Source organism: Lipotes vexillifer, unplaced genomic scaffold (assembly GCF_000442215.2).
Source record: "Lipotes vexillifer unplaced genomic scaffold, Lipotes_vexillifer_v1.1 scaffold91, whole genome shotgun sequence".
In the NCBI taxonomy this organism is placed as follows: Eukaryota; Metazoa; Chordata; class Mammalia; order Artiodactyla; family Lipotidae; genus Lipotes; species Lipotes vexillifer.
In genome coordinates this window covers 828730-843654 of record NW_006777583.1, presented here as the reverse complement: position 1 = coordinate 843654, position 14925 = coordinate 828730, and the positions used below count along the sequence as shown (strand labels likewise).

General features: G+C 40.8%; 1 pseudogene; it reads right to left on the bottom strand.

The window, feature by feature from the left end:
- Positions 1-2867: 2867 nt before the first annotated feature.
- On the bottom strand, positions 2868-3765 carry LOC103089941 (probable ATP-dependent RNA helicase DDX4 pseudogene; annotated as a pseudogene).
- Between the last annotated feature and the right edge of the window lie 11160 nt (positions 3766-14925).

The window sequence follows — 14925 nt, the reverse complement described above, 5'->3', positions numbered from 1 at the left end:
TATCAAATGAATAATTTGTTTCCATATTATTGGATTTACACCAAAAAGCCTAAAGAAAATATAATTACATTTTCTGGTCCTGTAGTATTTCTTATTAAGATTTAAGTTGTAATATGAGATGGATTCACCTAATTTTCAACATTCAGCACATTTTTTAAAATTTATTTTTTTCTAGTATAGTTGATTTACAATGTGTTAATTTCTGCTGTACAGCAAAGTGATTCAGTTACATATATATATATATATATATATTCTATTTCATACTTTCCATTATGGTTTATCACAGGATATTGAATATAGTTATCTGTGCTATACAGTAGGACCTTGTTGTTTATCCATTCTATGTATAATAGTTTGCATCCGCTAACCCAAGATTCCCAACCCATCCCCAATCCCCCTCCCCTTTGGCAACTGCAAGTCTGTTCCCTACGTCTGTCAACACATTTTTAATGTTCCATTACATTGGACAAGGAAATACACTTAGGATTTTAGAAGAACAAAAACTGAAGAAAATGCCTCTGCCACTAAATTGTTGGCCTTATGCCTTAGTCTTTTTTTTAATGCCTTAATCTTTTTACATTTAGGTTCCTTCATTTGTAAAATATAGATAATAACAGTATCTGTCCCACAGAGTCTTTGTGAGGACTAAATTAATTGTAAAGTAAGGCATGTAGAACAGTGCCTATCACTGAATTATATGTATTAACTATTATTAATAATGACCATTATATCCTCTTTGGATAATGTGAGGTAACAAAAAGAAATTTAGAAAATTAGAAATATCAAACAAATCAACTCAGAAATTTAGAAGGCAATAAAAATAGGGTATTGTCAGGCTTCCCTGGTGGCACAGTGGTTGAGAGTCTGCCTGCCTACGCAGGGGACACAGGTTCGTGCCCCGGTCCGGGAAGATCCCACATGCCGCGGAGCGGCTGGGCCCGTGAGCCATGGCTGCTGAGCCTGCGCGTCCGGAGCCTGTGCTCCGCAACGGGAGAGGCCACAACAGTGAGAGGCCCGCGTACCGCCAGGAAAAAAAAAAAAAAAAAGGTATTGTCAAATATTTAAAGAATAGATTCTAAGTGTTGTGAGGCCTGAAACTTATACAATTTGGGGACCCCTTCATCAGAAAATAAATACAAACTTACAAATATAAAATTAGGAATGGGGGGGTTTCCCTGGTGGTGCAGTGGTTAAAAATCCACCTGCCAATGCAGGGGATATGGGTTCGATCCCTGTTTCTGGAAGATCCCACATACTGCAGAACAACTAAGCTCGTGCACCACAACTACTGAGCCTGTGCTCTGGAGCCCGTGAGCCACAACTACTGAGCCCACATGCCTAGAGCCTGTGCTCTGCAACAAGAGAAGCCACTGCAATGAGAAGCCTGCACAACATAACGAAGAGTAGCCCCTGTGTGCTGCAACTAGAGAAAGCCCGCTCACAGCAATGAAGACCCAACACAGCCAAAAATAAATAAATAAAATAAATAAATTTAAAAAAATAAATAAAATTAGGAATGAAGGATGCTCACATTAGCACTGTTTGAAAAGACAAAACAAAATAAAGCATAGCTATGTGCCTCAGTAGGTGAATTGTTAAAAAAAAAAAAATAGTGGTACATTCATACAATAGAATACCAAAAAGTTGTTTAAAATAATGAGATATGGACTTCCCTCGTGGCGCAGTGGTTAAGAATCCACCTGCCAATGCAGGGGACATGGGTTTGAACCCTGATCCAGGAAGATCCCACGTGCTGCAGAGCAACTAAGTCCATGTGCCACGACTACTGAGCCTGCACTCTAGAGCCTGCGAGCCACAACTACTGAGCCTGTGTGCCACAAATACTGAAGCCTGCGTGCCTAGAGCCAGTGCCCTGCAACAAGAGAAGCCACCGCAATGAGAAGCCTGAGCACTGCAACGAACAGTAGCCACCGCTCGCGCAACTAGAGACAGCCCGCATGCAGCAACGGAGACCCAATGCAGCCAAAAGTATACAAATAAATTAATTAATTAAAAAAATAATGAGGTATGCATTAACATGGGAAAGACTGCAAGGTGTATTGTTAAGTGAGAAAAGCAAAATTCATTTTGGCAGATAGGCTAAGTTGCCTAGCTGATATTCATTGTTTCAATTTTCCTTACTAAGAGATCTTAGTAATCCTTAGTTGGGAGGCAATGTGCAATTTTTCTTTAAGGAAAATTAGGCAAATACCACAAAAAGGCCAAGCAAACTCACAGGGTAGACATTTGGGTGGAAAACTGATATAAATATCTTTCTCTCTGGAAAGGGCAAAGAAGTTTGATTCTCTTGAGTTGTGCTTTGTTTCCATCTGACTGTTTCCTCTTCCTGTAATCGTGCTGAAGCCAATGAACAGGACAAGAGGGTGCAAGTAAATTAGATAGAGGGAAGGACATCTCCATAGGTCATTCCTATTGATTCAGGAAGGGCAAGTTCATCTTAATGAAATTCTCAGTCTTATAGGCTGGAAGTAAGAGCTTTCCTTCTACTCCCATTGCGTTAAATTTCTTTCCATCTTACGTCCTGAAGAATATTTTGTCATCTTTTCTGGTTATTCTCTATTCTCTCCCCAAGTAAACTGTAAGCTCTTTTCAAAAAAATTTTTTTTCAAGACATTTAGAATGCTTTAATTTTTCCAGTTAACACCATTTGTATCAGTAACTGCAATATTGTAATTTTTAGCATCTCACATTACCTAGTCAGTAAAGATTTATTTTTGTGAGGGTACAAGTAAGAACAGGAAGACAGGAGACACAGAATGTCAGACTTCACACTTGTATCAAAAACTCAAAAATTAAAATTGTTTTCTTTGCAGCAAAACTTTACCACAAACTTCAGTGGTTTAGCTTTAATCCCATGATTCATCATCTACTGGATTGGGAGCTTGTGAAAAAGAAAATCTTGCTATGTTCAGGGTGCTCTTGCCCTGATGATTCTTTTCAGGATCATCAGATGCCAACACATTTCCTCTTGTTCTGTCACTGAAGCCAGGAACACATGTGCTCAAGGCACTTTCTTCCAACTGTGCAGAACACCCTGTTGAGCATCTGGCGGTACTTTCATTGGAGGCTGTGCTGTATGGTAATCTGAGCATCAAAATAGGAAATATCTCTGCCAGCGTTTCCACAATGACCAGTACACTGGGTTCAATGAACACATCATCAAAACCGATAACATATCAAACATTTTCAATATCTAGCCCTCTGGCAGCTACTGAAGTAGCTACAAAAACTGGGCGCTTTCCACAATGAAAATCCCCAAGAGTTTGCTCTCTTTCTCTCTGTTCCAGACCACCGTGAAGACGTATGGTTGCTGTTTTTTTCCTGACAAAGAAAAGTTACAATAAAATCTGCTTTCTTCTTAGTTTCAGCAAAAACTATAGTTTTTTTTTATCACCTATGTTTTGCAGAATTTCTACAAGTTTTTCTCTTTTTCAGTACTAGCCAGCTGGGAGAATGGTCTGCTGAACATCTCTACATGCTCTGCTCACTTATCCAACAGCCACAAACAAATAGTTTAAATTTTACAACTCCTCAGCCAAGCTTTGAATTTCCTCTGGGAAAACTGCACTGAGCAAAAGGGTTTGATGTTCCTTTGATTTCTGGGAAGGAAATAAGCTTCTTCATTTCTGGTCCAGAATCCATATCCAGCATGCAGTCAACTTCATCTAAAATTAAATATTTGAGTTATCTGAGACCAATGTTTTCTTTATCTGTGATATCCGTTCGTCTTCCAAGAGGAGCACATAATAATCATAGCCTTGTAATGTCTGGGTGAGAGCAAAAGGGGACACCATTCTTGGTTCAGGCACTCTTGCTAGGCAACGGACATACTTCTTTGCTTTTATCCTTACACATTCTTAGAGATAGGGATTATTATTTTCACTTTTCATACAATGAAACAGAGGCTCAGAGAGGTTAGATAATTTATCTTCTAAGTGGTAGAGGCAGGAAACCATCTGGGACTTTATGGACAATGCTAATCTGAGAATAAAAATGCTAATAGGAATCTTTATAAAATTGGTCTGCCTTTTGAAGCATTCCTGTCTCTTCTGCCAAAGAGAGGCTGCCCCAAACTTCCTATGAAGTGAACAGAGAAACACTGTGCTTCATTATATCTACATTAAGGATGGGCTTTAGCCAAAACTGAAAGGTAGGTGAGGTGAGACTCAAGGGCTTTTCTGTCTCTGCGCTTGGTAGCTCCCACTTAGCTCCATCCATGAGGTCACATCTGACCTGAGTCTGGGCCAACTTCCAGAATTAAACTCCACTTCCCTTAGTGCTGCAGTCTTAGCTGGTGGTCATGGAGGCAAAGTAATCTCAGAAGAGAAATGTCATGAGGAAGTTTAGTTTATAGAATTTGGAAACAAATACACTGGGTTCAAAAAACATAGGTCCTCCACTTATTAGTTCTGTCACTTTGGATTAGGTACTCATTCCAAAAATTTGGAATATGGAAATTGCCTCACATGGTTGGTATGAGGATTAGAGATGATGTAAATGAAGGGTAAGGCTCACAGTAGGTGCCATTAGATGTAGCTATGACTCAGAGCTTCTAGCTGAATTTTTGGTAGATACAAAGCCTTTACTTTTCCAACAAAAAAAAAAAATAGAAGAAAAATTTTAGAGATTGATGATCTTACTAAAGTCAAAACTATTTAATTAAATAATTTAGCTAAAATGAAAATAATAATAAATAATTTAGCTAAAATGAAAAAAATATGTACATTTGGAACTAGTCTTCAACTTGGGCTTACCCTGCCTGCTTTGGATTGTCACCCTGACTTACTCCTCTTTGGAGATTTTCTATTGGGAAAATAAGATTGGAGCAGCCTCTCTTTAGCAGATGTCCTTTTTGTTGGCACTGGGGTCCTGCTGGGAATAGGACACTGTCCAATGTCCATCTTCCTCCCCCAACTTGGAAACAAAGGGAAAACTCCCGTGGAAGTGTTGAGAGACAGTTCCCCATGGATCTCTCAGGTTTCTGCAAAATTTGTAAGCAGCACTAACTGCCCTTTCATTCTAGTTTATCTTCTCACAGATTTTGTAGAGGGAAAGAAAGCCTTGGAAGATAGAGTTGGTGTCTCCATGTGGAGCAAAGCACAGCCTTGCATATTGTCCGGTGTTTCCCTCTAGGGCTAAGGTTGACAGATTTGCTCTAAGGCCATAAATAGAGTCAGATTCTCTATGCTCAGGATTCCACTACCTGCTCTGCATCCACTTGGGCTCCCTCTGCCTCAACACCATGGGACTTGGGGAGTAAGGAGAACCAATCAACGTAAATCTCGTGCTGCTTGCTATGCTGTGATTAGTAAAGTCCATCATCTCTCATCCAGGATTCTCTTGTCTTCTGCCAGCATGAAACTGTGACAGGCAAACTTGTTAGCTTGAGAGTAGGTAAAAATTCACATCCTTTACAGTTCTTGATGCAGAGCATGTGAAAACACTGAAATGTACAGTTTTCAGGCCAGAGGACTCAGGAATCTTTTCTGATTAGGGAGTGCAGGTGGCTTAGAGAAACTGTTGCAAGAGAGGTAATACCTGAACTGCATTTTGAAAGATGAGTAGAAGTTGGCCAAGTGAGAAGGGCTAAGAGAATTCCAGGAAGAAGAAATGAGACATAGTTATGCATATGTTTGTGAGAAATTGGAATATTAGAGCTCAGATTGCAAGGGGATGGGTGTGGCAGGAGGTAATCTACAAAGCAGTTTGGGAATATATTGAGTAAAGAAAGAAGAAAAACTGATTTCTGGATTTTCTGCTCTGCTAAGCAGTCTCATGTGAACGGTCTCATTTTACTAGCACAGCAACTTTCTTAGGTTAGGTATTACTAAACTTTAAGGCTCAGAGAGTTTAAATAATTTCTTTTAGAATAATCAGCTAATAAATACTACAGCAATGATGTAAGACCAATGCTCTTTCCATACTGTCTTCAGCCAGTCAGTGAGTAGCGTTTGATTCTTACTCTGTAGGTAACATCAGGAACCATCTGAGTTTTTCCTTTGTTGTTGTTTTTCTGTTTCGCTTTTTCCTTTAGGTCAAGATGTCCTAATCAAGTCCATCATTTAGAAGCAGCATGAGGCTTTTGACAGGCGTAGTCTGGGAAGAGTGAGGCTAGTTACAAGATAACTGTAATGCTCCACTTGAGCATTTTTAAGGGGCCTGGAACTGGGTATATGGAGAAGACAGAATAATTAATGGAGTTTGGAAGTGTAGTATATATTTATTTAACTTTTTATTTTATGTTGGAGTATAGCCAATTAACAATGTTTTGATAGCTTCAGGTGCACAGCAAGGCAACTCAGCAATACATGTATCCAGGAAGTGTAGTATATTATAAAGGTGAAATGATTTAGAAAAAAGGCACAGAGGTTTATAGCTTGGATGACTAGATGATTTCAATTAACTGAAATAGGTGATTCTAGTTAAGGAATTTTGAGGGGCAACATTGTTAAGTTTATAAAATAAATGAGATGACAAACAGTAAATTTCTGATAGTGAAATCTCAGGCAGCTTTTGCTTTATGGAAGATAAGTTTTGGAATAAGAGATGTTCAGTTTTTCATTGAGTGGACAAATTATTGTTTCCATTGGTAATTACAGCCGAATAATTTAAATCATAAAACCCTGCAGATGTGAGACAGCATTTAACGAAGGTGTTTACCTTGCAGTAAGAAACAAAAACACACACAAAATGTTATCAAGTTGGTTGCCTGGACCTAAGATGGGGTCCTAGTCAGGGCTGAGACCCCTTGTCTCAGCCAGGGAAGTTCTTTTTCTGCTAGATTCGCACAGCCAATAACAAAACCAATGCTGAGACTGAAACAGCACAAGTTTTATTCAATGGCGAAAGAATGCAGAAGTGGAAACTTAATTCACAAATCAACTTCTCAACCCACTTGGGATGGAGGTACCATACGCATACGAGGGTCGAGGTAAAAGGGAGGGAATTGGAAAGAGTGGGAGGACTATTCATGCCTTATCTGAGAAAAGGGTTATGGTTTGAACCTGGAACTAATGCAACACTCCTTTTCAGTCCTCTTTTCCAGCTAAAGAGTGGGAGGACTATTCATGACTTATCTGAGAAAAGGGTTATGGTTTGAACCTGGAACTAATGCAACACTCCTTTTCAGTCCTCTTTTCCAGCTGTTGTCATGGCAACTGTCAACTGTCTTGGCACTGGTGTGTCATTTAGCATGCTAGTATATTACAGTGAGCATATAATGAGGATGAAGGTCTACTGGAAGTCAAATCTTCTGCCATCTTGGGCCTAGTTGGTTCTAACCAGTTCTTGTTTTTCTCTTTGCAGCTTCCTCCTGAAACTTAGATAAGAGCAATTGGTTTCCATTCAAGGGAGGGGAAGGAGGGGAAGGGGTATGATTAACAGGGCAACAGACTTGGTCACAAATAGACATTGTAAGAAGGATTAGAATGATAATTTACCCACTCAACCTTTTACTGTATTTCATTTAGTCTAATTAGTAATTTACTGAAATAATAATTTCTCTCCCCAACTAAATACTTTTGGCTCAAAACAGTGGACAGATTTTCTTCTTTTCTATACCCTCTCATCATTTCTCTCCAAAACCCCCTCCAAAAATTGAGTCCTGGAAAAGATTTGAAGCAAGGGTGCTCATGAGCAGGAAGAAGACCAACATTTCTTTAACTTTGGTGGTTAACTTTACTTATTTTTTATTCTTGTTTGTAAAAAGAAAGCCTGAATGATTCATACCATCTGTGGATTTAAGTGAATTCTTCTATTACTTTGAGAAAACATAGCTTTTCTTTGAAAATGAAAAAGAAAAGTTCTTTTACAAAACTTTTTCTCAAGTGAAAAGACTGTGTATATGTGCATAGCAAGTTTTAGATCACTGTTTAGTCAGAGCTCCAGTTAACTGGCTGATTCACCACCACCACTAATGCCAAGATAAAATTTCTCACTTAATGATTAGGACAACTGGCTGAATGTAAACCAATGCTCATTCATTCAGGTATATTGCCTAATAACTGACTCATTCTCAAGTGTTTTTTTTTTTTTTTGGTGGAAACACACACACACAAATACAAGCAAGAGAGAGATAAATAATAGCAAAATGGGAGCTGTTACATGGTAGAAGTGAACACTTGAAGGGGTGATTTCTTTATTTATCACTGTGCAATGCAATTTACACCTCAAATTACTGTACAGAAATATTCTAAATGACAGTTTGAATGTTTAAATATGAAAGTAAGGGTATTTCTTTTTACAAGTATGAAATTAGCCATGGTAATGTCACCGGTGGAAGGGTGAGTTCCTCAGTTCTTGTACTCTCGAGGGAAAGAATTCAGTTGAGAGACATAGAGCAGTTTTAAGTAGCAAGAGCTTTATTAAGCAAAAAGAAAGTACACTCCTGAGAAAGGATGAGAGCAGGCTGTCTGGAAACCAGAAGCAGCCCCACAATGGGGTAGGGTTGGGTTTTTTAGAATGGTGGTCCCTCCCAGTGTCCTGCATCATTTGACTGACAAGTTGATCGACAGCTTTAGGTTATATAACTTTTTTCCTAGTGCGCAGATGCTTACCCATAAGCACCAAAATGAAACTGACAGCAAAAACCACAATGCTGATTTATTACAAATATGGCATAATGAACCTCAGGTTACTTTGAGTCACCTTTTAGATCTTGGTGTGCCTGTGCCAATCTTTGCTAGTGGTTTTATCTTGCTTGGTCCTGATATGGCTGGAAACCTAGCAGTTGTTCTTGGCCACAAGAGGGAGGCTCTCTGGGTGTGTTCTGATCACAGTGTCCAGGTCGGGGAGGGAAAGATGACCCCATCCAGGATGGGGTGGGGCCTGCTTATGTCTGACTAGCTAACTAACATTTCCCCCTCAAAAGTTGGGACCCTAAAATCTTTGGGAAGATGGACTTCATCTCTCTCTGGCTGCTTCCCTCATTCATTCAGGTATATTGCCTAATAACTGACTCATTCTCAAGTGTTTTTTTTTTTTTTTTGGTGGAAACACACACACACAAATACAAGCAAGAGAGAGATAAATAATAGCAAAATGGGAGCTGTTACATGGTAGAAGTGAACACTTGAAGGGGTGATTTCTTTATTTATCACTGTGCAATGCAATTTACACCTCAAATTACTGTACAGAAATATTCTAAATGACAGTTTGAATGTTTAAATATGAAAGTAAGGGTATTTCTTTTTACAAGTATGAAATTAGCCATGGTAATGTCACCGGTGGAAGGGTGAGTTCCTCAGTTCTTGTACTCTCGAGGGAAAGAATTCAGTTGAGAGACATAGAGCAGTTTTAAGTAGCAAGAGCTTTATTAAGCAAAAAGAAAGTACACTCCTGAGAAAGGATGAGAGCAGGCTGTCTGGAAACCAGAAGCAGCCCTACAATGGGGTAGGGTTGGGTTTTTTAGAATGGTGGTCCCTCCCAGTGTCCTGCATCATTTGACTGACAAGTTGATCGACAGCTTTAGGTTATATAACTTTTTTCCTAGTGCGCAGATGCTTACCCATAAGCACCAAAATGAAACTGACAGCAAAAACCACAATGCTGATTTATTACAAATATGGCATAATGAACCTCAGGTTACTTTGAGTCACCTTTTAGATCTTGGTGTGCCTGTGCCAATCTTTGCTAGTGGTTTTATCTTGCTTGGTCCTGATATGGCTGGAAACCTAGCAGTTGTTCTTGGCCACAAGAGGGAGGCTCTCTGGGTGTGTTCTGATCACAGTGTCCAGGTCGGGGAGGGAAAGATGACCCCATCCAGGATGGGGTGGGGCCTGCTTATGTCTGACTAGCTAACTAACATTTCCCCCTCAAAAGTTGGGACCCTAAAATCTTTGGGAAGATGGACTTCATCTCTCTCTGGCTGCTTCCTGCTGAAAAGGGGCATAGAGGGGTTTAGGGTTCCTCCTCTTGCTGACTGTTGGGTTCCTGTCTACTTGTCCTGGGGGGTCAATCCAAAGGTCCCATGTAGAATAATTTTGTCTCTTGGGTATTGATGGGCTGATACCCTTAACTGAGGACCATCTGAAGTTTTATTGCCTGCCATATCCGAAGTTGCCCTGGGCTCTGTCCCCATGATGATGGTCCTTAATTTGGGAGCTGGCCAGAGCTGAGGGCCCCTTCATTTCAAGGCCATGGTTTGGTCAGGGGCCAACCCAAGGTCCCTTCGGACTTCGGAGCAGTCCCTCTTCCAATGGCCAAACTTGTAGTATTGGGGCATGGCTTATGGGGCCCCTTTGTCTCTGGGCAGTTTGTCTTCCAGTGTTCTGGTTTCCCACAATGATGACACTTGCTGGGGGGAGCCTCCTGGGAGCAACAGGGGGTTGGCTGTCAGACCTGTAATATTGCCAGTAGTTGAGCCTGCCTTTTAACTTTGTGTTTTTCTTTCTCCCTCCCCTTTTCCTCTCTGTCTCCATTGTAGAAGACAGAGGAGGCTGCCCTAAGGAGCTCTGTGGAGGTGGTATTTGTTCCCAAGGCCATCTTTTGTATTTTCCTCCTTATATCTGAGGCAGCCTGAGTGATGAAGTGGTCATTTAAAACCGGTTTCCCTGCCTCTGAGTCAGGATCCAAATTAGTGTATTTTATGAGCACTTCTCTCAATCACTCAGAAAATGGAGAGATTTTCTTGTGGTCCTTGGTCATAAGTGGCCAGGTGCCCATAATTAACATGTTTTAGTTAACAATTATACTGCTTACGGTTAGTTTCCATTGTTCATTGTTTATTCCCTCAACTGGGCAGAAGAGAAAGTAGTCCCTTCAGGTTAACTCAAAGGTCAGGGTTAATTGCCTGAACTTGTCTAGGTATTTTTCAGGGTCATCTGAAAACTTCCCTAGATCTTGTTTTATCTGAGTGAGATCCTGCATGGAAATTGGAACTCTGACTTTTATGGGAAGCCCGGCAGGCCCTATTACCTCCTGGAGTGGACAAAGTTTTGAGGAGTTATGGGATCCCGGGTAAGAGGGCAAAGCATCAGGGGGTCCAACATTGGGTATAGTGAAGAAGGGTCTGATGATGTTGAACCTCCTTCTTTTCCCCAGAAGGGAGTTCCTGTAGACAGGGCTTATTGGCTGGCTGATGATTGTATCATCAGGAGAGGGGGAGGGAACTTTGGTAGACAAATTAAGCATTGCCAAGACAGCAGAGTTTACCCAGCAAGTCTTGCAGTGTTTGGGGTTTTCCCTCAAGGCAAAGAAGACTTGGACATAAGGGTCCTTGCTCTACTTGCCCATCTTTTGACAAAGCGGTCAAGTTGGAGAATGGTATTGTAATTTAAACTCCCATTTTCAGGCCAGATGTCTCCCTCTCCTAGCTTATATTAGGGCCATGCTGTGTTGCAAAAGAAAATTAATTGTTCCCTCTTTAAGGTTTAGGGATCAAATTTAGCCAGATTCTTTAGAATACATCCTAAGGGTGAATCTTGAGGGATGGACAGTCGATTGCCCATCTGAAAGAGAAAAGATGAATGTGCATAGGGGTCTTGAGGAGTCCCTCAAGTCCCTTATGGCCTTTTGTGGGTGAGACATCCCTCACTGCTGATCCTGCCGGGCAGAACACATTTCAGTTCTCACCCCGGAGCTACTGTCTAGTGCACCTTACCACATGCCCCATCCTGAAGTTATTGTGGCTTCCCTGAGTCCTTTCTCTGGGTACTTTCCCTGTATGCCTTATGTCCAATCATCAAAGGTCCCAGATTGGGATGTAGTCCCTGGGATTTAGCATTTTTCCAATTTCATCCTCTCCTCAAGTCCTGTTGACCCTGTTTAAGGATGATCTTAAGGAACAGCAAGGAACTATCTTCAAAGTGAGTCTTAGTAAATACAGACCTTAATTAATGAAACTAGGATTTAATAGTTAGTGAAACATAACTCTCTCTCTCTCTTTTTTTTTTTTTTAATTACCCTCATCTCCATCAAACACAGCCATGACTAATTTGTTTTCAAAATAAGTTTGGTCCATTGACCACATAGGCTCTTCCATACTGACTCCAGTGTAACTTCTCAGGAGTCTCAGATTAAATTCCCAAAAGGCATCTCAAGGCTAAGAAAGCCATGCCAAAGGCTTGCCATCAGATTTTGCCTAGGTGAATTTCTCTCTTCTAGAGGTCCCCAAAATATTTAGAGATTCCTGTACATGTCAGGAGACAGTCTTTTTATTTACCTGATAAGGCTGTTTATAACCCAATGGTCTCCAGTTTTTGGAGGGACCAGGCAGAGAGAAAAGAAAAATGTTTTAATTTTACCCACAGGGGTATATTACCAAATTGTTGTTAATCATAAGTAGCTTGAGGAGAAGGGCTTTTCTAGATCACAAAAACAAAGATTAGAAACTGGTACTATGTAAGACAAAAGTCATAAAAATTATAATCATGTTTAGCAGTTCATTTAATCCCATGTAATTAATTTTTGTTCTGTTTGAGTCCAGGTTTTCCATTAGTTTTGTTGACCTTGTCTGATGATTGAGGATGATAGTTACAGTGATAATTTTAAGAAGTTTGTGAGATTTCTGTTAAGGATTGTACGATTTGTCCAGTGAACTGGGTGCCTTGATCACTGAGATTGTAGAAAGTATACCCCAGATGGAAAACACATTTTCTAACCATTTCCTTTTCATTGTGAGGGCATTCGCCTTGCAGCCAGGGAAGGCTTTAACCCATCAAATAAAAAAATGAGGTTTGCCAGGGAGCTGGGAAAAGCCAAGTGGCCATCTTGGATTTCCCATAGCCCTGACTGTTTTATTTATAGTTATTGTTTACCCGTTTAAATCCTGTGATTTAGGTGTAGACTGTTGCTATGCTACAAGGACAACAGGAGGGCGAAAGTCTGACAATGATGAGCTAAACTTTTCATAGAAGTGGCCAAGAGATCTTTGTTCTCTTAACAGAGAGAGAAAAAAAAAATCAAATTCCAGTGTTATATTAGCTTACTATTAACAACAAAATTCGATTACCTAATTAAATTCAGTCTAGTCTTAATCCTGACAATTTACAGAATTCTTTTCTCAAAGTTCCTTTTTCACAAACCTTTTATCACCTTCTGGATCCATATTAATTTGTCCCATCTTTTCCCCATACCTAAGTAACCAGCCCTAGGGCAAAATTATTCTCCTTTTTTCCTCAACAAAAATATATGTCCAGTCTTTATACCTTCTCTTCCCTTCAACATATCCTACTTGTTTTACACACTGAAATACTTCCCTTATCACTTTAGCAGCTTTAATTATTATAATTTTTAACCTTTAAAAGACCTTGACAAAACCAAGAAACAAATCATTGAATTGTTATATTAACATTTTCTGATTGGCAAACTTAAGATACTTAAGATTTCTATTGGTCCTTGGCAAGTCAAGTTTTAAATTACGTACCCCCTTTTTCGAAATTTGCCTTTTACAAAGATGGGGGAGATAAGGGTTCCTGGAAAAGACCAGGTAGGACATTTGCATTTCAAAGACATAGGAAGAGAAAGGCAAGTTCCTCCTAGGAGGATGTCTGTTTGTTTCTTTAAGGCCAGAATAAAAGCTTTGCTTTTTTTCCCTCAATACTTACAAGCCTCTTAAAATAAGTAGGGGAGGTTTGGGGAGTGGTAAAGTGTTGGTGAACTTTGGATTAGTCAAGGAAACAAACAAGAGCCAGTGGGAGAAAAAGCTACCAGAATCCCAGGGCCTAAGTTCTTCAGAGGGGGAGGGAGGAGACCTAGGCCCTGAGCCAACTAAATGGATTACCTTTATCACTGAAACAAAAGAAAGAGAAGCAAGTAGAGGTAGGGCTGGAGTGCCACAAGGCAGTGATAACAATACAAGGCAAAAGTTCCCCTCAGGATATGGTCCTTGTGCTTTTGAAGAGGGCTACCTCTCCACAGAAGTGAAAAAGGCAACATCCAACCTGCTGGCAAAGGTGGCCAGGAGGCTCAAGGATCAATAGATAGTCTAAGAAGTTAGAAGAGAATGAGGATATAAGAGAAATCCAGGACAGGAGGGAAGGTATGAAGTCATGACGCTTCCCAAGAGAGATTCGTAAGCCTGCTGAGAAAGGTGCTTGACCACTAAGGGCTGGGTTGCAAATCTAGAGGAGGATGCACAGAGTCCCCCAGATTGGGCCACCAATGCAGTTCCAGTATCCTGGAACCACACTGGGACTAAGAACAAGTAGTGATTCCTAAAACTTTGCCACTGTGCACTGGTGTTGAATTGAATCTCGGAGACAGAGTTTTGGGTGAAGTAGAAAAGAATAGCTTTATTGCTTTGCCAGGCAAAGGGGGACACAGGGAGCTCATGCCCTTCAAAACTGCGTGTCCCCACCTGGGAGGATTTGGTGAGGAGTTTTATAGCAGTGGTTCAAGGGTGGGGTTGCTGATAACAATCAGAGTGTGTGCAGGGCCTGCACTCCTTTAATCTGGCCTCAGGTAGTCTCCTAATGAGCTTTTCTGGTTCCTTTAATCTGGCCTCAGGTGGTCTTCTTTGGAATGAAGAATGCTAACAACTTCCATTTGCTGGGGGGTTTTAGTTCTGTAAAGAGCTCAAAGATATTGTTATGTGTATCCCTTGAGGTGGAACCAGGACCAGACCCCAAGACTGCTCTATTGTTTCCTGGCTGCTCCTCCCTTATCTCTTCATTCCCTCCCTTCCCTGATTAGCGACTGTTTGAAAGGCTTCCGTACCCAGGAGCCCCACTGGGTCCTTCTTGGTTTCGGTAGGGAAGGGACCGTACCCAGGAGCCCCACTGGGTCCTTCTTGGTTTCGGTAGGGAAGGGGAATTGGGCTCGAGCAGCCACAGAGGGGAAACTCACCTGACCAAGTTGCCAATTATTTGCTGCATGTTAATTTGGATGTCTGGTGGTCATCTTGGTGGATCTTCTTGAGTCCAAAGAGATAGAGTGATAGAGGAGAAGGAGAAAGATCAAGGGGAG